The 23,345-nt window shown below is 45.1% G+C and overlaps 1 pseudogene; it reads right to left on the bottom strand.

Annotated features, from left to right (window-relative positions):
• Positions 1–8,854: 8,854 nt before the first annotated feature.
• Positions 8,855–11,653, bottom strand: LOC147095646 (uncharacterized; annotated as a pseudogene).
• Positions 11,654–23,345: the final 11,692 nt, after the last annotated feature.

Raw genomic sequence — 23,345 nt, 5'->3', positions numbered from 1 at the left:
CAGCATTTTGCCTCCCCTGCCCTGCCTGCTGCTCCTTCGCAAGCTCTGCCCAGTGGCTGCTGCGAGGCTGGGGGAAGGCGCCTGAGGCTCAGATGCCCTTCCGCCAGATGCCGCTGGGGGGCGGCCTACACGGCGTTTGGGCCTCGAGGGGCCGTCTCCTGAGTGGCGCACCTGAGCCTGGCCACCATCAGCTGCAGCCGCTTGCCCTTGACGCCCCAGAGGGGGAATGGCGGCGACGGATGGCGCAATGTGGGCCAGCTGGCGTCTGGGATGCGCTGGCTGGTGCTGTGGCACGGTGGCACTCGGCCGGGCCCGCACTGCAGGACCCGCAGCAATCAGCCGACGGCCGGCTTGCTGGGATGGTCCAGCGCGGCGCCTGCCCTGGCGATGCCTGCCTGAGACAGCGCGTGTGGCAGCAGTGAGTGGCCCTGTGGTCCTGGTGTGCGCGCGCATCACATCCGCCAGGGTCTTGACGGCATCAGTTAGCATGCGGCCAGTCGCGGCAGTTGCTGCCCCGAACTCGCGCACACTGGTCGCCAGCGACTCGATGGCCTCAGGCATGCGCCCCACCACGCTCATGAGCTCCGTGTGGCGCCGGTCCGAGTCGTCGGCCATCTGATCGAGCTTCCGCACCTCCTCCGAAGTGAAGGTGTCCGGACTGGAGTCGCGACTCTCCCGCTGGGGAGGAGGGGGCCGAACTAGGGGACCCTTGCCGCGTTGGTGACGGCGAGTGTGCCGAGCAGCAGCACTCCCCTCTGATCCTTCCCCCCTTTGGGGGGAAGGCCGCGGGCCACGCGCACGGCTGCTGGGTGGCTGGACGCCACTGGTCCCAGAAGCTGCATTGCCCTGCGACAGTTCCTCCAGGCACTCGTCCAGTGAGGAGGTGTCGAGCATTTCCTCCTCTCCTGCGGGACGTGACTGTTCCCCCGAAGGTCCGGCTTGCTCCTGCTCCTCCTCCTGGTTGGAGGTGCTGTCACTGGCAGCCTCAGGGTCCTGGTCGTCACCAGCTGAAAGCAGGAATGCACAAGAGTAGCTTCAGAGTGAGGAGACGGCGTCAGCGAGGGAGTTAGGACTGGTGGGATTCAGCGCATTGGTGGGACAGTGGCAAAGGAGGTAGCTCGGATGGGCCAGTGCGACGCGAGAGGGCCAAAAGGTGAGGTCCTTACCATTGCCGGGCAGTGGAGGGTCGGATACACCGCACGCTGTGGGGACAATCACACGTGCTCCCATGAGCACACACACGCGCTCCTCCAGCCGAGTGAGCTTCTGCAGCTTGTCGCGGCCACCCCTGGCACGGGCCTGGTGATTTAACGCTACTTTAGCCTGCAAGAGAAAGGACGGGCTGTAAGTGCGCAGTGAAGCCCTGATGTAGTGTGCACTGCCTCCCATGGTGGAATAGCTTGGACAGAGTGAAGCTCTGATGTACTGTCCACTGCCTCCCATGGTGGAATAGCTTGGCCAAAGTGTAGAGTGCCGAATGGCCATTTGATGCTCATGACTGTCCCAATGCTGCTGGCTGAGGGCTGGCCAAAAGGACTTTCAGGTCCCTTTTCCCATCATGTCAGGTGTACATGCAAGAATGAGGAGGAGACTGGAAAGGCTACTCACCCTCACAATCCTGGTCAGATCGTTGTATTTCTTACGGCATTGTGTGTGGGTCCTGGGGGCCTCGCCGGTGAACGTCACCCTCTGGGCGATCTGCTTCCAGGCTTTGGTGTAGTCGTGGTGGGTTGGATTCCTCCCACTGTCTGGAAACAAGATCTTGCGCCTCACCTCCAGAGCTGTGACCATTATGTCCAGATCACCCTCTGAGAAGCGCAGGGCACGCTGACGGGCCTTCTCTGGCGTTGCCATGACTCCCTGGGGCTGAGCAATAGTGTTGAGGCCTCTTTGCAAGGCTGCAGTGTGCAGGGCGTGGCAGCAGACCAATTCGTCCCTTCCCCCTTTAAGAGCTGGTCGGCACCACGGGGTCTGCTGTCAGTGCAAAAATGACCGCACACGTGCTGCGCCCCGCCTGGGCGCTATCCCTCTGGACCGCCGGCTTAGCGCCTAAAGAGAGTAGTGGAACGCCTCTTTTAGCGCTCCACCAACCTCTTAGGGCGAAGCCACTGAATTCCCGGCAACGGGGCGCTACTTTGGGGCGGGCGCTAACTTCGGGCGGGCGCTAAGGTTAGCGCCCCAAAACTGCCTATACTGAAAATCTAGCCCAAAGTAGAAAGCATCCATTGCATTCCCTTCATCAATCGTCCCTATTACTTCAGCAAAAAATTAAATTACATTAGTCTAACTCGATCTGCCTTTTACAAATCCATGTTGGCCAGCCGTAATTAGCTTAATCCTCTCCAAGTGCCCGTTAATTTTTTCCTTGATTATTGTTTCTAAAACTTTACCCACCACTGATGTTAAACGGACCAGCCTGTAGTTACTAGCCTTTTCCTTACACGCTTTCTTGAACAATTGTGCCACATTTGCCTCTTTCTAATCCTCAAGCACCTCACCCGCATCTAGGGAAGATAGGAAAATTATGGCAAGCCCTTCTGCTATCTCCTCCCCAATTCCCTTAGCAACCTGGGATGCAAACAATCTGACCAGGCGACTAATCCACTCTAAGGATACCCAGTCTTTCTAGTACATCCTGGCTATCATTTTTTACCCCTTCCCTTGCTCCTACCTTTTCCAATTCTACCGATATTTTGTCAGCATCCACCTCCTTAGTAAACACCGATAAAAATACCCATTGAGTATTGTAACCTTGCCCTGCACCTCTAAGCATAAATCACCTTCTTTGTCACAAATATGCGTCACCCCGCCTCTGACTACCTGCTTACTGTTAAAATGCAGGTAGAAGATTTTTGGAGATTACCGCATTAGTGTTAAATTAGCACCATATACATTATAGGTGCATCTTTATTTTTATTTCTAAATTTATGTTCCATATAATATCAATATAACGTGATGCCCGTTAGATCGAAGAACGTTCACAGATACACACAGAAAGTGAGATAGTCAGTTGTATACAGCTGAGCAGCCCCGCGGATATGCTGAGAAGTTGGATTTCAGCAATAACAGGCGTTGGGAGGAGGGGAAAGTGACAGGGTCTGGTCTGATATATAACAGGTGTGAGTAAGATAAATGTGGATAACCGTCTCACTAACTGTTTGGAAGCGCTAAGGGAGTTTATGGCCGTCAGATTCTAAGACTTTGGAGACTTCACGCTGACAGTGTAGTCGGAATTGGGACCAAAACACAGTTATGACCCTCGGGTCAATGGCAAGTAGACCTGCCTGAAACTCAGTTAACTTAGATATATGGCACATTCCCCTAACGCTCATCACCTTTTTCAATATTTCACCATTAGGACAATGAAGAATTTTGATGTGACTAGTTGGGTACTGCATGGATCCATCCTAGGACCCCAGCTATTCACAATATATATAAATGATCTAGACGAGGGAACTAGATGTAATATCTCCAAGTTTGCAGATGGCACAAAGCTGGGTGGGCGTGTGTGCTGTGAGGTGGATGCAGTGAAACTCCAGTATGATTTGGACAGGTTGGGTAATTGGGCAGTTGCATGGCAGATGCAGTATAATGTGGATAATTGTGAGGTTATCCACTTTGGTGGCAAAAACAGGAAGGCAGATTATTATCTGAACGGCAATAGATTGGGAAAAGGGGAATTGCAACGAGACATGGGTGTCCTTGTGCACCAGTCACTGAAGGTAAGCATGCAGGTGCAGCAGGTGGTTAAGAAGGCAATTGGTATGTTGGCCTTCATAGCGAGAGGATTCGAGTACAGGAGCAAGGATGGCTTGCTGCAGTTGTACAGGGCCTTGGTGAGACCACACCTTGAGTATTCTGTACAGTTTTGGTCGCCTTATCTGAGGAAGGATGTTCTTGCCATGGAGGGAGTGCAGCGAAGATTCACCAGACTGATACCTGGGATGACAGGAATGACATATGATGAGAGATTGGGTCGATTGTGGTTTTATTCGTTAGTGTTTAGAAGAATGTGAGGGGATCTCATTGAAATTAATAAAATTCTAACAGGACTAGACAGACTAGATGCAGGAAGGATGTTCCCGATGGCAGGTGAGTCCAGAACCAAGGGTCACAGTCTAAGGATAAGGGGTAAGCCATTTAGAACTGAGATGAGAAGGAATTTCTTCACCCAGAGAGTGGCAAACCTGTGGAATTCTCTGCCACAGAAGGCCGTTGAGGCCAATTCATTAAATGTATTCAAGTAAGCGTTAGATATATTTCTTAATGCTAAAGAGATCAAGGGATATTGGGCGAAAGCAGGGACAGGTTACTGAATTTGGATGATCAGCCATGATCTGATTAAATGACAGAACAGGCTCGAGAGGCCGAATGGCCTACTCCTGCTACTATCTTCTATGTTCTATGTTTCTATTTATATTAAAATTATGATGTACAGTCAGATTGCTCCCCAAAGGGATTACGATTGTCACAGCAGCAGGTTCTGGGATTGGGTGGGAGCAGTTGGGGAGGTAGGGTGGCGGGAAGAGCTTGCAAGTTTTGTATATGAAAGTTAGGTTGCCCACCTTATACTGCTTGAATGCTATTTGCATTATCTTACCAAAAGTCCTATCCAAACATTTTCCCGAAAGTTACATCCTCAGTTGTAACTGAGGTCGCTGATCCCAGTCAGGGCAGCGATTTCAGACATTACAATTCGCCTCAGATCCCTTCCATTATTTTGGGAAATGACTCCGCTTCCCTCTCCGAATTCATATTAGCAGCCCCTCATAAAGTGTGCATGTTGGGAAAGTTCGATGGGATGTGTTTTCCGTGATTCTGTAACAAAATGTGACGTTTATGTGTTTTAAGTTGCATGATTTGAAATAGGACAGGTAATATGACTTATGCATAGATTGAGCAAACTGCATCATTATCAGAATTCCATTGATGACTTGACAGTGATGACGTGAACTGAGCGGATCTGTCAGTCTGAGAAAAAAGAAACAGCGAATCTGACGGGGTATGTTTGCTTTGTTTGTACATTTGTTTGGAAATAAATTTAAGGGGGAAATGTTGTTTAGTGAAGTGATCAGCCTAGTTGGGAAGCGAATGAACATGGACTGAGAACGAATGTAGCTGGTGGTTTTAAGCTCTCTAATTGTGGACCACTTCAGGCAACTTTTAGTGGAAGGAACCAATACAATTAACATTGCCTCAATAGCGAGGGGTCGGTTGACCTCCCATTTTGTTGACTTCGAGGTAATTTCTAATGCCGGATTAATTTCTACTGTAACAACATGTCTAAGCTTCGCCTTGTCTTTCATGCTGACTGGGTTTACATAGAATTACATAGAATTAACAGCACATAATAAGCGATTCAGTCCGACCAGTCCATGTCGGCGTTAATGCTCCACTCGAGCCTCCTCTCATCCTGCCCCATTTACATGCATCAGCATCACTATCTGTATCCTTCTCCCTCATATGCTTAGCTAGCTTTCCCTAAAATGCATCTATACTATTCACATCCAGTAATTCCAGTGATAGCGAGTTCCTTATTCTCAGCACTTTCTGGCTAAAGAAGTTACTTCTGAATTCCTTAGTGTATATCTTGGTGACGGCCTTTAGTTTTCCCCGCAAGTGGTAACTCTCCATATCTACTGTCGCAAAACATTTCATAATTTCAAAGACCTCTATTATGTAATTCCTCGTGCTTCTCCTTTCAAGAGAAAGGAGACGCAGCCTGCTCATCCTTTCCTGCTCTGTATATCCTCGCTGTTCTGGTGTCATCCTAGTAATGTTTTTTTCCACCCTCTCCAGTGCCTCTATATCCTTCTTTTGTAACATGACGACCAAAACTATACACAGCACTCCAATTGTGGTCTAAACATGGTGCAATACAGGTTGAGCGTAACTTCTCCAGTTTTCAATTCCATCCCCCAAGAAATAAACCCTAGTGATTGGTTTGATTTTGTTATGGCCTTATTGACCTGTGTCGCATCTCTTAATGGCTTGTGCATTTGTATTCCCAGATCCCTTTGCTTCGATTCCCTTGAAGGAAGCAGTTCACAAGTCAAACGCGAGCACTGGAGAGTCAGTGCATAGACCTGGAACTTCTGCTTTTTTTACAGGTTTCTCCATGCGGGTAAGTCGCTAGCAGCTGCATGTGGAAAAAGCAGATGCAAGGACTGTTTTTATCAAGGTAAGAGGTGAATTAAATAAAATTCAAATATTCCTTTCACAGCTTTATCATTTTTAAATACTTTAAAGAAAGATAAGTTTAATTTTAGCCCCGTTAAAAACTTTAATTATTTATGTAATTTATAGTTATTTTTAAAATGTGATTTTAAAAAATGTATTTTAACTTCTAATTAGGTTTTGGGACCGATCTCTATTGATAGATTTGACACGTCTTCCTGTCAAATCTGTGAATGGAGTTTCCCTGCTCTGATTCGCTCTCCATGGCCCACGTGATCCCAGGGGACGCTGCAAAGTAACTGCGCCTCTGGGATACGCTGAGCGCCGCACACCGGCAGCTGGAGGAGGCCCAGGATCGGAATCCCACGCTGGCCCACAGTACAATGGTAGGCGCGCTTTGTAAGTGCAGGTCAGGGACTTGCGCCCGCAGGAAACCTCGACCCGAATTTCTGGGCCAATACCTCACACTTACCTATGTTTAAATTAATTTACCAAATGAATGGCAATTCTGCAAATTGGTAAATGTCTCCTTGTATTTTATTGCAGTTCTGCACAGAATTGGCTACCTCATCGCCACCACCACTCCACTCCCCCCCCCCCGCAATGTGGTGCCCTCTGCAAATTTATATTTGTGCTTATGATTCCAATGTCTAGATTGTTAATATAAATTGTGAACACAAGTGGTAAATTCGCAACTTGGGAATAAAGGGGCAGGATCAGCAGGACCTATTCATGGTAAGAATCAAACGCAAGTGGGATCATTTACAAAATTAATCCATTGGTGGAAATAGCTGCCTGCTTCAACATGTGTTACTGATGGGAGTAGAGGTTGTGGGCTATGTTAAGGAAAGAAGTGTTGGGTTTAGATCAGTGAAAACAACAGATATGTTTGTCTAATTGATTTTATTTCGGATCTGAAAAAATCTTGTGTGTGTTTTGCGATCCGATATCACCTAACTTACATTTTCAGCAAAAGTAAATAGTACCCCAAGAACCTATCATCTCCTACAATATGACATCGAATATGGGGAACAGATGGACGCTTCCATTTCATTTAGAGATTCCTGTTTGTAGAATAACAACAGAAAATGCTGGAAATACACAGCAGGCCAGGCAGCATCTGTGGAGAGAGAAACAGAGTTAACGTTTCAGGTCTGGGACCCTTCATCGGAACTGGAAAAAGCAGGAAATGTAACAGATTTTAAGCAGGTGCAGGGACAGCGGGGCGGGTTAGGAGCAGAGGAAGGAATTGAAAGAACATCCTGTACTTTTGTAAGAGGCAGGAAAGATAAAATGTTGCAAATGGGAATGGCAAAAATCATACTGCATGGAAAATGGGGGCAGGGATAATTATCTGAAATTGTTGACCTCAATGTTGAGTTCGTCAGGCTGCAAATCACCCAATCGAAAGTTGAGGTTCTGTTCCTCGAGCTTACGTTGAGCTACATTGGAACAATGCAATAGCCCGAGGACAGAGAGATCGGAGTGGGAGTGAAGCGGTGAATTAAAGTGACAGGCGACCGGATGCTCAGGGTCACCCTTATGGACTGAACGGCGGTGTTCCGCAAAGCGGTCTACATGGCCCTTGACCGTGTCCGTTCTATTTCCCGCACTTCTGCTGTCACCCCTTCCCCTCCCTCCCAAAACCACGATAGGGTTCCCCTTGTTCTCACCTTTCACCCCACCAGCCTTCATATTCAACGGATCATCCTCCGCCATTTCCGCCACCTCCAACGTGATCCCACCACCAAACACATCTTCCCCTCACCTCCCCTTTCAGCATTCCGAAGGGCCGCTCCCTCCGCGACACCCTGGTCCACTCTGCAATCACCCCCAACTGCCCTGCTCCTTCACCTGGCACCTTCCCGTGCAAGCACAGGAGATGCAACACATGCCCTTTTACCTCCTCCCTTCCCACTGTCCAGGGCCCCAAACACCCCTTCCAGGTGAAACAGCGATTTACTTGTACTTCTTGCAATTTCTTATATTGTATTCGCTGCTCACAATGCGATCTCCTCTACATTGGGGATGACCAAATGCAGATTGGGCGATCGCTTTGCGGAACACCTCCGTTCAGTCCATACGGGTGACCCTGAGCTTCTGGTCGCCTGTCACTTTAATTCACCGCTTCACTCCCACTCCGATCTCTTTGTCCTCGGCCTATTGCATTGTTCCAATGAAGCTCAACGTAAGCTCGAGGAACAGCACCTCATCTGTTGATTGGGCACTTTGCAACTGCCGGACTCAGCATTGAGTTCAACAATTTCAGGTAATTATCCCTGCCCCCATTTTCCATGCAGTATGATTTTTGCCATTCCCATTTGCAACATTTATCTTTCCTGCCTCTTACAAAAGTACAGGATGTTCTTTCAATTCCTTCCTCCCCTCCTAACCCCCACCGTCCCCCCCCCCATTTCTGCACCTGCTTAATATCTATTACATCTTCAGCTTTTTCCAGTTCTAATCAAGTGTCCCAGACCTGAAACGTTAACTCTGTTTCTCTCTCCACGGATGCTGCCTGGCCTGCTGAGTATTTCCAGCATTTTCTGTTGTTATTTCAGATTTCCAGCATCTGCAGTATTTTGCTAATATATTCCTGTTTGTAGATGTCAGTTGAACAATTTCTGCTCGCTTCCGATTCATGGAACTGCATTTTAGTTCTGTGAAGCCATTTAACTTATTTGATTAAATTAATAATGCGAGCCAGGGGATGCTTAATTACACTCTTTAATTCCTCTCTGAATTTGCTCTGTGACACTGAATAAATAAACGTTTTTGTGCAATAACTCAAAGACATAAGCATATAGCCGGATTGTTCCGCAATGGTGAAAGAGTCATTATAATTTGCTTCTAAAAACTGAGTAATGTAAATTGCACACATATAAAAATTATGGAATTTACCATCCATAACAGTATAAAATTGCCCGATATAGCAAGCAGTAACATCATGGATTCCCTTCGATTCTCCATCTCTGGATCAGTGTGATTCTGAATATTGTTGTTTCCTCGGAGACCACTCCTCATTCTATTGGCCAGTATAATGTGCCTGATGGTCAGGGCATTGAGCAGCAAGATCAACACAAATGGTGCAAATGGTGTTAAAATAGTTTGAAACCACAGAAATGCTACCCATATGGCTAAGGTGTAGAAACTTGATTTTACATAGCAGGACCATGGTTCATTGTCAATTATTTCCCGAGGTTCAAGTATAAAGTAGATTGGAACATTTACTAAAATGCTTAAGGAACAAACCACTGCAATCACCACAGCCGCTGTTTTTCCAGTGCAATATTTTGTTCGCAACTTTTGGTAACAAATAACGACAAATCGATCAAAGTTAAAAGCCACCGTTAGCCAGACAGAGCAATCAATGGAAACATAAAACAGGGCGATATTGAAACTACAAATCAGAGTATAGTTCAGGAATGAATAAGGGAAATAAGCATCGTTAATCTGATATAGAATTACATTAAATATCAGGATCATTAGATCAGCTGCTGCCATGGCCACCAGATAACGGGTGATGCATTTGGAGAGACCGCACTTTCCACGGGAGAGACTGACAATTGTCACCAAATTAGCTGCAAAAATGAAGGAATTAAATTAATAACTCTTCTTACTCTGAGAGAATGAGCAGTTGAGAATTCTTTGTACGAAATTCATGGAATATTTTCGTGTCACTCAAATGTCATTCTCTTTATTTCCTCCAATCGATCAGATGAGCTTAGATATTATAAAATGATGCATTTCTTTATGCTTAAACGTCGCTAACTTATTCTGAGTTACTGCAAAAAAAAACATTGCTGCAGTGAATGACCTGGTTGGATTTTCATCTTTCCACGGGACCGAAAATGGGCTTTTCCAACTGGCAGCCACAATTGAATCCACCCGATTTTCATTATCATTCACTTCAACAGAAAGGAAGTTCTGGCTATGTGCAAAAAATCCAAAAGGGCAGCTGATTTGCTTATCACTGTCCCTCCATGCATATCATGGGGTAGATTTCCATCTGTCTTTCCTGGTGTAAATCGGTGTTGCGGATCCACTAACAGATAATAGCAGGCAGGTCTACCGCAACACCAGACTGAAGCAAAGCATTTGATTGAAAATGTACTCAGTATCTCATTTCAAATAACCGCAATTATAATGCATTGCAGGATTCAGTGTGATAACACGATTCTGATTGCAATATTGTTTCGTTTAGTCTTCTGGAAGCAGGTGCTTTTCCTCAGCAAATGACAAGCAAAGGAAATTTCTCAGTGATACAATAAATCGCACTGTTTCAGAATGAAGCACATTAGATTGCTGTATAAGCTCTATTGCCGAGTGGTAACAAGTGATCAGTGACCGGGCCTGGCACCAACACATACGCCCATGGATTTCGATAGTCAGCAGCAGTGTCAAAACTCATTCCTCCTGTCGCAACTCGGAATTTTAGTGAACATGGATTTGACATTCGTCTTGGGCAGTGGCGTAAAACTGGCGATAGTGAATTCGTGGCCAGTTTTGCACAAATTCCAATTCCATTGACTTCCTCCGCACCGCTCTGCACTCTACCATTGTGACTCAAAATGAATGGACAATTCGAGTTGCACCCAAAATGGGTTCGGGGCACAAGACATGCCAGATTTAGTGGTGAAATTGGTCTTCGCCAGTAGCGTGAAATGAGCTCATAGTGCACAGGCAGTCTGCTTTACAATGCGTCTGATTTCCCTTCCATTGACCTCATTCATAACGAATATCAGACTTGGTGTAAAATGAGCAGCCCATTCCCTCTCAGCCTATCTCGCGCTGCAGCGGAAGACCAATTTCAGTGCCTGAGGATTGGCTTTCAGCCTTGTTTACAAGCTGCTGGCCAGCTGCATGCGGCAGAGGGAGCCCGGAGCAGCTCCCGGGTGGGAAGCGTGGGGAATCAGTCAACGCCAATGCTGATCTGGCAGCCGGCTAAGTCTATGGGTGGGAGTCCATCCCAGGGAGGCCACAATACACCAACATTTATTGTGTGCGTGGGAGGACCTGTTCTATTTCTCTTGGATTCAGAAATATATAAAATAAATATCCTTTGCCTTTTCTTGAGCAGCCTCTGGGAATCCCTTTCAGAATTATTGTTTCGGCTACTCGATCCAATACTAATCCTTAGACCTGACAAAGAATTACAAGACTGTCTGTCAAGGACAAGGAATTCCCACTGAATTGCAGAATTTTAATAGTCACAGTAAACTGTGCTTCTTCTCAGGCTGTTACATTAACAATATGACAGAAACTTGGATCACTTTCAGTTATTTCTTTGATGTTGATAATCAGTGTCTGCAAATAAAGCAAATCAAAACAACCGGATAATATCATTACACCGACAGCAGGAATGGTGACACAGTGAAGCACTGTTAAAGATTATCACCGGCTTACCAGGAAGACCAACTATTGCAAGAATAGGATAATAAATGTTTTCTATCTGTATTATCACTGGCTATCCCATATTCGGAGAGAAGCAACGTTGCTAGTTAATGCTGTGGACTCGCAGAACTTCTGCTTTCAAAGCAAACTCTTATTTATACCTGAGAGAAACCTCAAGTGACACATGAGCATTACATAATGACTGGCAGTAGTTACAGTCATTTGAACAAACAGATTGAGGCGAGTCATATTCACTGCTACTGATCAGAAATATTTTGCAATGATTTTGTCCGCTGAAAGAATAAAGATTCTAGAATATTATTAACATCATACGTTCCAAAAAAATATTTCGACATCTCTATTCCTTCAGTCATGGTAAAACACTCCTTAATTCGAGGATATTCATTTACAGATTATTGCAATACATTTGAGGCATTTGAGGAAATACATATGCATACTTATGATGGATTGCTGTCTCTAGATCTTAGCTGCATTGATAAGTTTCCCTAGCTGTTCTAATCAATGCGATTTATAATTTATATTACTGGACCTCAATGCTACAGTTGCAATTGAAGAACATTCAGATACACACAGAAAGCGATATAGTTAGTTGTATACAGCTGAGCAGCCTCGCAGAAATGCAGACATTTTAGATTTCTGGAGGTATTAACAGGCCTTACGCGAAGGTAAAAGAGGGATTAACAATTATCTGGGCAGTTTGTCCACTCGAATGCCATTTCAATAAACCCTCTAAAACGCATAGCCATACGTGATCATGAAATTTCATTCAATTCCATTTTTCCTATTGTAGTGATGACGTTAAATGTGCAGACCATCAGTCTGTGTACAAATATACGTCATATAATCTTTATTGGATTTTCTTTGTCTTTGTCCGTGCCTTTGTTGGTAAATAAATTAAGCAGAAAAGTAACCATTTGTGTGTTGAAAAGACAGCTTGTTTGGAATGTTAAAGCACATGGATTGACAATCGGTGGATTCAACGTCGCTGATTGGGGAACAATTAAAACATCTTTATTTGGAAGGAGCCAATATTTAGACATTAAAACAATATCTCATAAACTGTGAAGTCTGTCGACCTTTCACTTTGTTGAATCCAAGGGATTCACTGTTGCTTGAAGATTTCAATGACACACATCACGTCTCAGGTTTATCATGAATCTGGTTCTGACTTGGGATCTGAAATGCTGGACACATATGACAGAGCAAGTAATGGTTGGGCCCAGCAGTTGTGGAAAATGACATCTCTTGTAGGAAGTATTTTAATTCTAGAGCGGGAGAGTGAGTGGTGCACGTGTTTGGGAGAGGCAGTGGGCAAACTCCGACAATATTAACGGCCGTGAACGATTATTCTGCTGCCTACTAAATTCCCAGGCGGAAAGAACAAAAGAAATAGGAGCAGGAGTAGTCCATTCAGCCCATCATTAAGATCATGGCTGATCTTCTACCTTAACTCAACCTTCCTGCAGTAACCCCTGGAAATCTGTTGTAAGATGCTGTAAGGCCATTAAAGTCGGGTGTCAAGAGGTTGCAGCCTGGGACCTTCAAGCAGCCGGTTCCTGGCACAAGGTAAGTGGATGTACAGGGAACTTGGTCAGGGAAGGGGGGAAGGCCAGGTTAGGGGAAGCCCAAAGCTTCCGTGTGAGATTCAGAGGAGAATTCATGCCCCTATTGATCCACATGTAATTTTCAACTGCCTGGATAGCCTGTGTTACTGGTGATCAAGAATCTCCTAAGCAGAGAGAGTTTGTGCATATTACTCAATGCTGCAATGACTTGTAAGAATACACAGTTCACGGTAAACTCGACTGAATTTAAATTGAACAAATTTAATGTACTAAAAGGCTTTGACCACAAGAGACTTCTTGGCTAAACATTTCTAAAATAAATTATGTGCTTGCAAGCTGTTGTTTTTCTACAAAAGATAAGACCTTGAAAATTCAGTGCGAACAAGGAGTCAACCCTCAGGTGCAAAAACAAGGACTTCTTCAGGCCTTGGTTCACCAAGCGTCAAAACAGAAAGAAAAGTGAGAGAGTGAGAAAGCAACGCTATTCACACGGTTCAAGGCATGAATGCTGTGGGCGAATTGCCAAGTTTTTGGTATTAAAAGGTTCTACTAAAAGACATTCAAGGCTGCAGTCAAGGGAAAATTGGTCAGTTGCCAGTCAAAGTCATGCGTCTAGTCACGGCTGAGCCGACCACTCACTGGTGTGCGTAAGTATGTGATTGTTTACAATCACTTGAGCTAAAAGTAAGTGTTTCGATTCGTGTGTGCTTACTTGTAATAAGTAAATGACTTGACTGTGGGTGGTTTTACTATATGTAATATTTAGATCCGTGCTTGTTTACTTGTAGTAAGTAAATAACTTGAGGACGAGATGTTTTACTATATGATCCGTGCATGCTTACTGGTAATATGTAAAGGATAAATTATGGGTTGTCATGGAATATTTTGTGTGCTTCCTTGTAACCTCTTACTGATTTTAAGTAAAGAATAGTTTACCCTGACATCTTTTTTTCGGTTTGTCTTTTCCACTATAAACAGTCAGACAGAAGGTAAAATCAACCTGAAGGTCCTACAGATTTTGGCGCCCGAACTGTGTCCGGTTCAGAACAAACAATGGCAAAGACGATGGATGAATTAGTCATGACTTATGTGACAGGGAAGGTAGCCCTCAAAGAAGGATGTGTACGGTTCATTATTGATGGTGATTATCCAGTATTGGAGGCTGAACAGTGGACACAAGGGTCCATGTGTCGGCCAAGTGTACGGAAATCCGTTTGATTATTGTCATACCAGAGGCAGGTTATATCTGATGAAAGGGTAATGATCTATTTAAGGAAAGAAACAGAGGAAGAAAGGGAAAGTAGGAAAAGGCTCGAGGAAAAGTTGGAACAGGCGGAGATGAGGTGTAATAAGGAACAATACCAAGAAAGCCAATGTATAAATAATCAGGATCAGTGCGATGTCTTGTCAAAAGAACTATCCAAACAGAGGCAGTGGGCAGAGCATGCAGAAAAATGTCACTGAGGACCTGAATGTTGCATTTAAGGTCACTAATAAATAGGCTCTAGCAGAACGGAGTGCTCGTGGGGTCCACACTGAATCTAATAAGTGGATTAAGAAACTGGAGTTGAAACATAAAGAGCAGGAGAGAGAGAGTGGTAGATAAAGAGTGAAAAAGATCTAAGTTGCAGGCTACCCAGTCTGAAAACTCAGCATAGGAAGGGAAAAAACAAGGATTTGGGGAGCCAGGAAAAGCTGCTGAGAGGAGGATTTAAAATAAGGTAAAAAACGAGAATCTTAAAAGCTTTACCAACGTGGAAGCTATCACCTTCTGTGCCGAGACAAATAAAACACAAGATTTGCTGAGTGAAAGGAACGTTAAAGTATGTTGGAATTTGAATTTGTGTGAATGTGTGTGATGAAGTGTGGAAGTTTTCCTGACTATAAATTTTAAGGAGTTACAGTATTTCTTTTGTCTGAAAATTTGTCTTTGAAAGAAAGAGTGTGTTGTGTTCGTTTTAGCTCCACCCACTTTTATTTCCATGGAGCTAAAAGCCGTTTAACCCTTTGTTGGAAATTGGACGTTTTAAGCGTGTTAAATATGTTAATTTCAATTTAAGATTGTGCGCTTAGAGGTGGGAGAACATTTGTGATTTGCATTTTAAGTTAAAGACACTGCTGTGGAAATATTTTTACGGGGAAGGCTTAGACAGCAATCTATAAATCAGAGGCAGTTTGTTTTACAAAAGATAATCTTCAGCCTTGAAGTTACGATTACCATGGTTTCTGATCGAGTCTGGTAGAAAATGAAGCTGGAATTTTTGAAAGTATTTTGCTTTAATTGGATTACTAAAAATAGATATTATTTGATTTTATTTTAAATGAATTTGAACGTTTACAAAGCACTGTCTTCTTAATCTGGCTATTGCAAGTCCAAGGCGCCCATTTTCTAAGTTTGTGACAAGTAGCCTATGTGAAATAAAGAAAGGAGGAAAGGAAAGATTCTGTCCCTTTTTCTATCTTCAGTGTGGTGATGTCTGAAAAAAAGTTGAACGAATGTTTCGAAGCTACAGTCTGTGCGAAACTCCTCAGTCTTTTTCAAGTGCTACTAGTTAGTTAATGATACTGGTTTGAATTGAAGTGGAATTATTGAGGTTAAATAACCTGTTTAAACGAGACATTTATTGTGAAATTCTGGTTGATGTAAATTGTGTGAAAGCCTCTAGTTCCGGATATGAGGTAATCACATCAATAATTGATATTTTAAAGATTTCTGACCAAGTTCAAATATGTGTGACCAAGGCAAGAAGAAGGATTTGCTATTGTGTGTGGAGTTGCTTCACAAAATGTTTATGATGTCTGATGTTTGTACCTGCTGAATTGAATTGATCAGAATCTTTGCAAGTTTTAATGACGCAAAGGTTTTGCAAAAGTAACAGTTGTTTATTGACGAGTTATACATTTACTATTAAATTGTGTTTTAAACTAACCTATTAAATTGTGAAAACCCAACTGTTTTTTACGATCGGGAAAGTGTATTTAAATTACGTGAAGTGACGAAATTGCGTGCATCTGACAATTTGCCCCGCCTTCTTACAAATATGGAAATGAGTTAACCCTGTCCACTGAAAGCTGTTTTTGTTAATTCACCACACGACAATTTTTTTTGCTGAATGATACTGGGCATTATTAAATTGAAGGTTTTTAGTTTGAGTGGATGATTCCCCACAGTGACAGAAGGGAATCAACAATTGACGAATCAACTGGGCTGGTAGTAAAGTCGCAATTGATTTTTTTTTTCTTTGAAACAGGGGGCCAGATGCATATTGATGGTGCAATAATACCAAGTGTATAGAGGCCTTCCCGTGCAAGTCGGCCACAGCCTTATGGAGGGCCAAGACCCTAGTTAGGGAGTTATCTTCCAGATGGGGTCTTCGTTGCGTGGTATAGTCAGATCAGGGAAGACATTTTACAGGGCAAGTAATGCAAGCCACTCTGAAATTGCTTGGAATTGAAGTGAAATGGCATTTGACCCACAACCCACAATCACTGGGGATTGTTGAAAGAATTAATCGTACGTTCAAGTTGGCCCTGCAAAAGGAAGTTAACGAACAGGACACTAAGTGGGCTGAGGTACTTCTCCTACTTCTTAAGGGGATCCATAATAAAGCGTCTAAAGGATCGGGTCACTCCCCTCATGAATTGGTAACGGGGATACCCATGCGAATCCCACACACCTGTTGCTCCACCCTCTGACTGATAAATCAATTAAGGAGGTGGTTGCAGAAGAAGGCAGCAAGCCATGGTCATGAGCATGGTGAGACAGACTCATCCACTCCAATGGGGCGATGGAGAAGTGGTGCCTAATGCGGCGCCCCCAACCAATGAGGCATCCCTGCATGATGAGACATCTCCCCAGCTATAGTATGGTTACCATATGAGGCAACGACCTCGGAAACGGCCAAGGCCGTATAGCGCATAATCAGAATAGAGGCTAAGCGGACAATGGCAGGGTGCAGGGAGACGGGACCGGGAGTAACACTCCGTTTCATACCCACTTCCACAGGCCAGAACAAGGCAGAGAAAGATGGAGAGGCTAATTTGGTTGCTGTGTGGCATAGCGCTCCATCTCGTACGGGCAGCAGCAGCACATGGGGAAGCATCCAGTGATTCAAATTATCATTACCATTGCCCCCATAACTCACCCCGAGGTACCGCTGGGAGGGTGCTCTCTGATCCATCAAGGGTACATGCAGCACAAGTTGTTCAGGAATGGTACGGGTAACCACATATGTGGTCCGAGAAGGGAGGGGAATATATGTAAAGTTAAGAGTGGTACTATAAGTCAGCCACGTATATGGTTATTTCAGGCCAAAGTGGGAGACAATACTACTTACCAACAGATAGGGGATCCTTGGCGGAATACTGGGAGCCCAACTCATTCGGAAGATAATGGGGAAATCTTGTTGAGTTGGGCACGATGGTGCAATGAGCATGAGGGAATCTATGGGCGTGTAAAACCTTCGGAGTTGCCATCTAACCTTATTTCGTATCCACAGCGCCACTTTGTGGAGCTCCCGTCCACTGGATAGGTGGGAAAAGTATCCAAGCGAATAGAATAGATGACAGGGTTCCCTCCCAATGATTCGTGGACAGGGAGAGAAGGCCGTGTAGGGGTTCCAAGGGTTGCACACATTATCATGTGCAGTACTGTAAAAACAGAATAATACACATGATGGAATTGAAAGTCTGTCCTAAACTTCCCCTCCCTACGAATAAAGCACAATCACAGGAAGAACAAAAAGGAACCCATGTTGTCTGCCCCAAACATACTCCGGGGCCGAAAAATGAGTTAGTGGTAATCCCAATTTGGAGGATATTGTACCATGATGTGCATAATGAGATGGTACCTGTAAAATTAAATCTGACCGAGGTGGGATTGCCGAATTGCTGCAAGCCAGAGACAGCGCAATTATATGGGAGAATGATGCAGGAATTAATAGACAGATTTTGGGGGAAAAAAAGAGTACATCAATGTCAGAGTCAGAATTCGAGCCTTTATACACCCGAGGGAGACTGATGCGTTAAATGGTCCACACAATAATATTACCGAATTTATTAAAGAACATCATATCAGAAAGCGACGGAGTTTGATAAATGATGCTACACTGGAAATACCCTCAGTAATAGCCTTGATTTGGCTAGCTTGGTTTAATCAGGAAAGAAAGTCAGAAAACGTTTATGGAAAATTCTGGATGAAATTAATATTCTGGGAAATGAGGAAGAGAAAGAGGACCAAATTATAATGATCCATCTGCAAGATGTGGTAAAGTACATAGAATCCCATGCTAAAAATGTAAATTAGATTATAAAGGAAGATGCAAAGGCCTCTAATAAGGCTGCACGAAATGTGTGTGTAATGTATGGATCTTGGTTAGTGGAACATACCCGTGAAAACCTGCAGAGCATTGCTGAGGGGAAGCTACCCTCGTGGGTGACTGATCGACACCTGAGGGCACTGTCCACTTAGCAATTTACCATGTCGTTACAGATGTACCCGGTGAATCGTGAATGCCTTTTGCAAGACAGAACAACACACCCTATTAGTGATGGTATTGTACTATCCAATGCTGTAGGAAAGGGCGACCCCAAATCCTATGTTCCACTTGAAGAATATAGGGATGCGCCAGCGAGATGACTTAATGAGGTATGACGAACTCCCACAGTATGTGACCCGAGTAATGAGACCAGTTGGGTGGCCCAGATCTTTCCAGGGGCGATCAAGCTCAGGACACATTCATCTGTCCTTATGACACGGTAAAACATACAGCCCCATCGTGCAGGTTTGATTGGGATGTTATAGCATGGAACTGCATCATGAAAATGATCGAGGAACAGCATTTCCACATACGATCTGCATATCGAGGGACGGTGAAGATTGGGTCAGTACAAAGTACCCGGAATACCAGTAAGGTAACAATCTGACTTGTCCCATTGTGGCAGGAAATTTGTGCTTTACCCCAGTCCAACCTGTGAGACTTGGGGCATTGGTTTTATTAAACAACCATTCCCATAGGCAAGTAGATATAACTGTAGGTTAAAAGAGCAATTTCATCAGTACGTAACTCAGTTCGGCTACGACATTCCACATCTGCCAGAACACTTGGTAGTGTTAATGAAACACGTTAGTCAGACCCAAAGCACTTTTATACCTTGGCCCAGAAGAACCGAAACCTGTGCAAAGAAATATCTAAGTTTGGCGATGATGCATCTTGGTGGGATATCAGGATGAATATCTCCCATGTTTTAGTCATTGTTCAGTTGGTGATTGTTTTTTTTTACTTTCTGATAATAACTTGTTGAGTCAACCAATGCCGCATGCAGCAAGCATTGATCAAGTTGTTGCAGAAGACAAGGAAAGAATAAGATGACGATGTAGTGCTTCGTGTAAATCGCCACTATATATAAGAGTTTAGCTTCGCCGAACTATAAATAAGTTGTTTATTTAACAGAACAGGATAATACAGCAGGTAAGATAGCTGACTGCAAGAGCACCATATTGTAGATCACAGGATAATTACAGCAGGTAAGGTAGCAGGTAAGGTGGCTGACTGCAGGAACACCATGTTGTAGGTCTTACGGTAGGTAAGATAGCAGGTAAGATGGCTGACTGCAGGAGCACCATGTTGTAGACCTTGTCCCAGCGGGGACTCCACAAGGACTGCGTTCCCAGTCCCGTGGGGGAGCGTGTGGGGAGCCTCATGGCCTCCTCACACTCGGCTCTATATTCCCGATGTCACGTGACCGCGTCATGACGTCAGCACGATCACGTGCGCTTAGGCGGTCACGTGACCTGCGCCGTTGTCAGTGCCTCTCCCCGTTACGGAGGCTGGCCTTTAAGGCCGAGGTTACTAAACCGGGCTGTGCCAGTACTTGCCGCGGGAGCAGAGAATCCCTTCGCTCCCGCTTGCCGGCTGATGCAGCCGAAGTCTCGATAGGCCGGGCTATGCCGGCGGCCGTCTTGGAAGCCCAAATCGGGCCGGCGGCCAGTGCGCATGTGTCGTGTGACGTCGGCTCGTTAGGTCGGCGGCCGACGCGCATGCGTCACATGATGCGTTATGTCACACGTTAGGTCACCTCTTAAAGGGACAACTGCCCAACAGGTAAGTTAAAGAGGCAACAGCCCTAACTGGTAAGTTACACAATTAAGTAAATTAAGTACATACAGTTAGGTAAGTTATACATACATAAATAAGTTAAGTTAAACGGAATTATGTATATATCTCAATGTAAAAGACAACCGTTGGGACCGCCACACAGGCCCCCCCAGAATTCGCTTTAATGAAAGTCCAAAGATGAGATAGTCTGATGAGCTGGTAATCACAACGGTCATGCTGTCTCGACTTAGTAGACGAGGTATAAAAATACTGCTCGTAAGCGGATCCTTACGCACGTCATGGCGAATAAAACATATCCATCAGGCGAAGGACCATAGAGACATGCGAAACAGCAGGCCTAATCAGAGTGACGGGCAGATTGGGCGGACGCGGGCGATGTCTCCGTTGACTGGTGAGCAAATCCCTTAGAAGGCTGGAACGCACGGAACAGTGTGTGCCATAATGCTACAACATGAACAGAACGGAGGGTGAAAAGTTGCTGTGTTGATCTATGATCAGAGCAACTTTCACTTGTTGATCGCAGCCGCAAGATGCCCATTGGACCCGCCCTTAATGTATACAGCTTCAATAGACATTTGCATTTGTCAAAAGGGAAAACTGGAGAAAGGGCGCCAATGGTCCAGGTTGTTGTTGCTTTCAGGAGAGGTTAACTCTACCTAGAAGGCGGCAACAGTCCAGGTTGTAAATTTAAGAAAAAAAACAGCCAGAAGGGCGGCACACTTTTCTTCACGCCGAATCATGTAGCAAGCTCAAAAGCTGGTGCGTCGTCGGCGGGAAAAGAATCACCGGTGTTCACGAGGTAGGGGTTCTCGTGAATGAGGTGTGCGTCCCCGTATTTTACAGGGGTGAGTCCTCGTGGTATCCCCGCTGGGTGCGCTCCGATCTTGTGGGCCCGAACATGTTATACCCCGCACTTGGAGAGATGTATACTTGCTGTTGCTATAGGCATGGAGGTAGAGGATCCGTGAGGCAGTAGAAGAATCGAATACGGAAACCGTATGCACTTGCATGGTCTGTACCGCATTGCTGTTCCTTCAAAAAGCACGAGGGAGATCATGGCTCCCTGGATTGCGGTAGCGACAGCAAAATGGCTGATGCTTCCATAGCATGCTTCGTTTGTGAAAAACGTTCACAAACCCACCAATTGTAGCGCTGGTGGACGACTGTTGCCGTTGGTCGTGCTCTACTTCTATGAAATTGTTCATGAAAAACAGGCTCACCTCCAAGCTGCGCTTCCATTGCGAAGACATTTGCAAAAACGGGGTCCCTTTTGGTAAAATCTGTATTACGCGGTTGCTGTTCCGTGTTGTTCGTCAATTGTGCGTTGGTCATCTTGAGTGAAGACGAGGTTCAGGCGTGCGTTGCTACCGTGAAAATCATTCGCGGATACCGGTTCACCAATTGTAGCTTTGGAATTGATGAGCTCCAGTCTCATGTTGTAGGGTCACCAATGTAGCGTTGGAATTGATGAACTCCCGTACTCACGTCGTAGAGTCACCAATGTAGTGGTTCGTGTAAATCGCCACTATATAAAAGAGTTTAGCTTCGACGAACTATAAATAAGTTGTTTATTTACCAGAACAGGATAATACAGCAGGTAAGGTAGCAGGTAAGATGGCTGACTGCAAGAGCACCATATTGTAGATCACATGATAATTACAGCAGGTAAAGTAGCAGGTAAGATGGCTGACTGCAGGAACACCATGTTGTAGGTCTTACGGTAGGTAAGATAGCAGGTAAGATGGCTGACTGCAGGAGCACCATGATGTAGACCTTGTCCCAGCGGGGACTCCACAAGGACTGCGTTCCCAGTCCCGTGGAGGAGCGTGTGGGGAGCCTCATGACCTCCTCACACTTGGCTCTAAATTCCCGACGTCACGTGACCGCGTCATGACGTCAGCACGTTCACGTGCGCTCAGGCGATCACGTGACCTGCGCCGTTGTCAGTGCCTCTCCCCGTTACGGAGGCTGGCCTTTAAGGCCGAGGTTACTAAGCCGGGCTGTGCCAGTACTTGCCGCGGGAGCGGAGAATCCCTTCGCTCCCGCTTGCCGGCTGATGCAGCCGAAGTCTCGATAGGCCGGGCTATGCCGGCGGCCGTCTTGGAAGCCCAAATCGGGCCGGCGGCCAGTGCGCATGCGTAGTGTGACGTCAGCGCGTTAGATCGGCGGCCGCATGCATGCGTCGCGTGATGCTTGACGTCAGCGCGTTAGGTCGCCTCTTAAAGGGGCAACGGCCCAACAGGTAAGTTAAAGAGGCAACAGCCCTAACTGGTAAGTTATACAATTAAGTAAATTAAGTACATACAGTTAGGTAAGTTATACATACATAAATAAGTTAAGTTAAAGGGAATTATGTATATATCTCAATGTAAAAGACAACCGTTGGGACCGCCACAACGATGTAGTATAAGTGCCTGTGACCTTCAATTCAGGTACATAGCCACTAGTGGGTGGACTCTGTAAGAATAAACTGATCACGGTAAACTTGACTGAACCAAATGTGATCAAATTTAATGTACCAACAGGCTTTGTGGGCAAGAGAATTCTTGGTTAAACATATGTAAACTAAGCGATGCTCTGGCAAGCTGTTGTTTTTCTCCAAAATATAAGACCTTGAAAATTCCATGAGAACAAGGAGTCAACATTCAGGGGCAAAAACAAGGACTTCTGCACGCCTTGGTTCACCAAGCGTCAAAACAAATAGGAAAGTGAGAGAATGAGAAACCAATGCTATCCACACGGTTCGGGACATGAATGCTGTGGGTGAGTTCCCAAGTTTTTGGTTTTCGAGGCTGCAGTCGAGGGCGACTTGGTCAGTTGCCAGTTAATGTCATACATCTAGTCACGGTCGAGCCGACCTCTCACTGATGTGAGTTGGTATGTGTCTGTTTATGATGACTTGAACTTAAAGTAAATGATTAGATCCGTGCGTGCTTACTTGTAATAAGTAAAGGACTTGAGTACAGGTTCTCATGTAAAATTTCTGTGCTTACTTGTAACCTCTTGCTGATTTTAAGTAAATAAAAGTTTACCCTGAATCTTTGTCCTGAGTTGTCTGTTCCACGGGTCT

The sequence above is a fragment of the Somniosus microcephalus genome, unplaced genomic scaffold, assembly GCF_052327205.1.
Source record: "Somniosus microcephalus isolate GS21.2 unplaced genomic scaffold, FLI_Smic_1.0 unresolved_chr1, whole genome shotgun sequence".
NCBI classification, from domain to species: Eukaryota; Metazoa; Chordata; class Chondrichthyes; order Squaliformes; family Somniosidae; genus Somniosus; species Somniosus microcephalus.
This window is presented reverse-complemented; position numbering and strand designations above follow the sequence as displayed.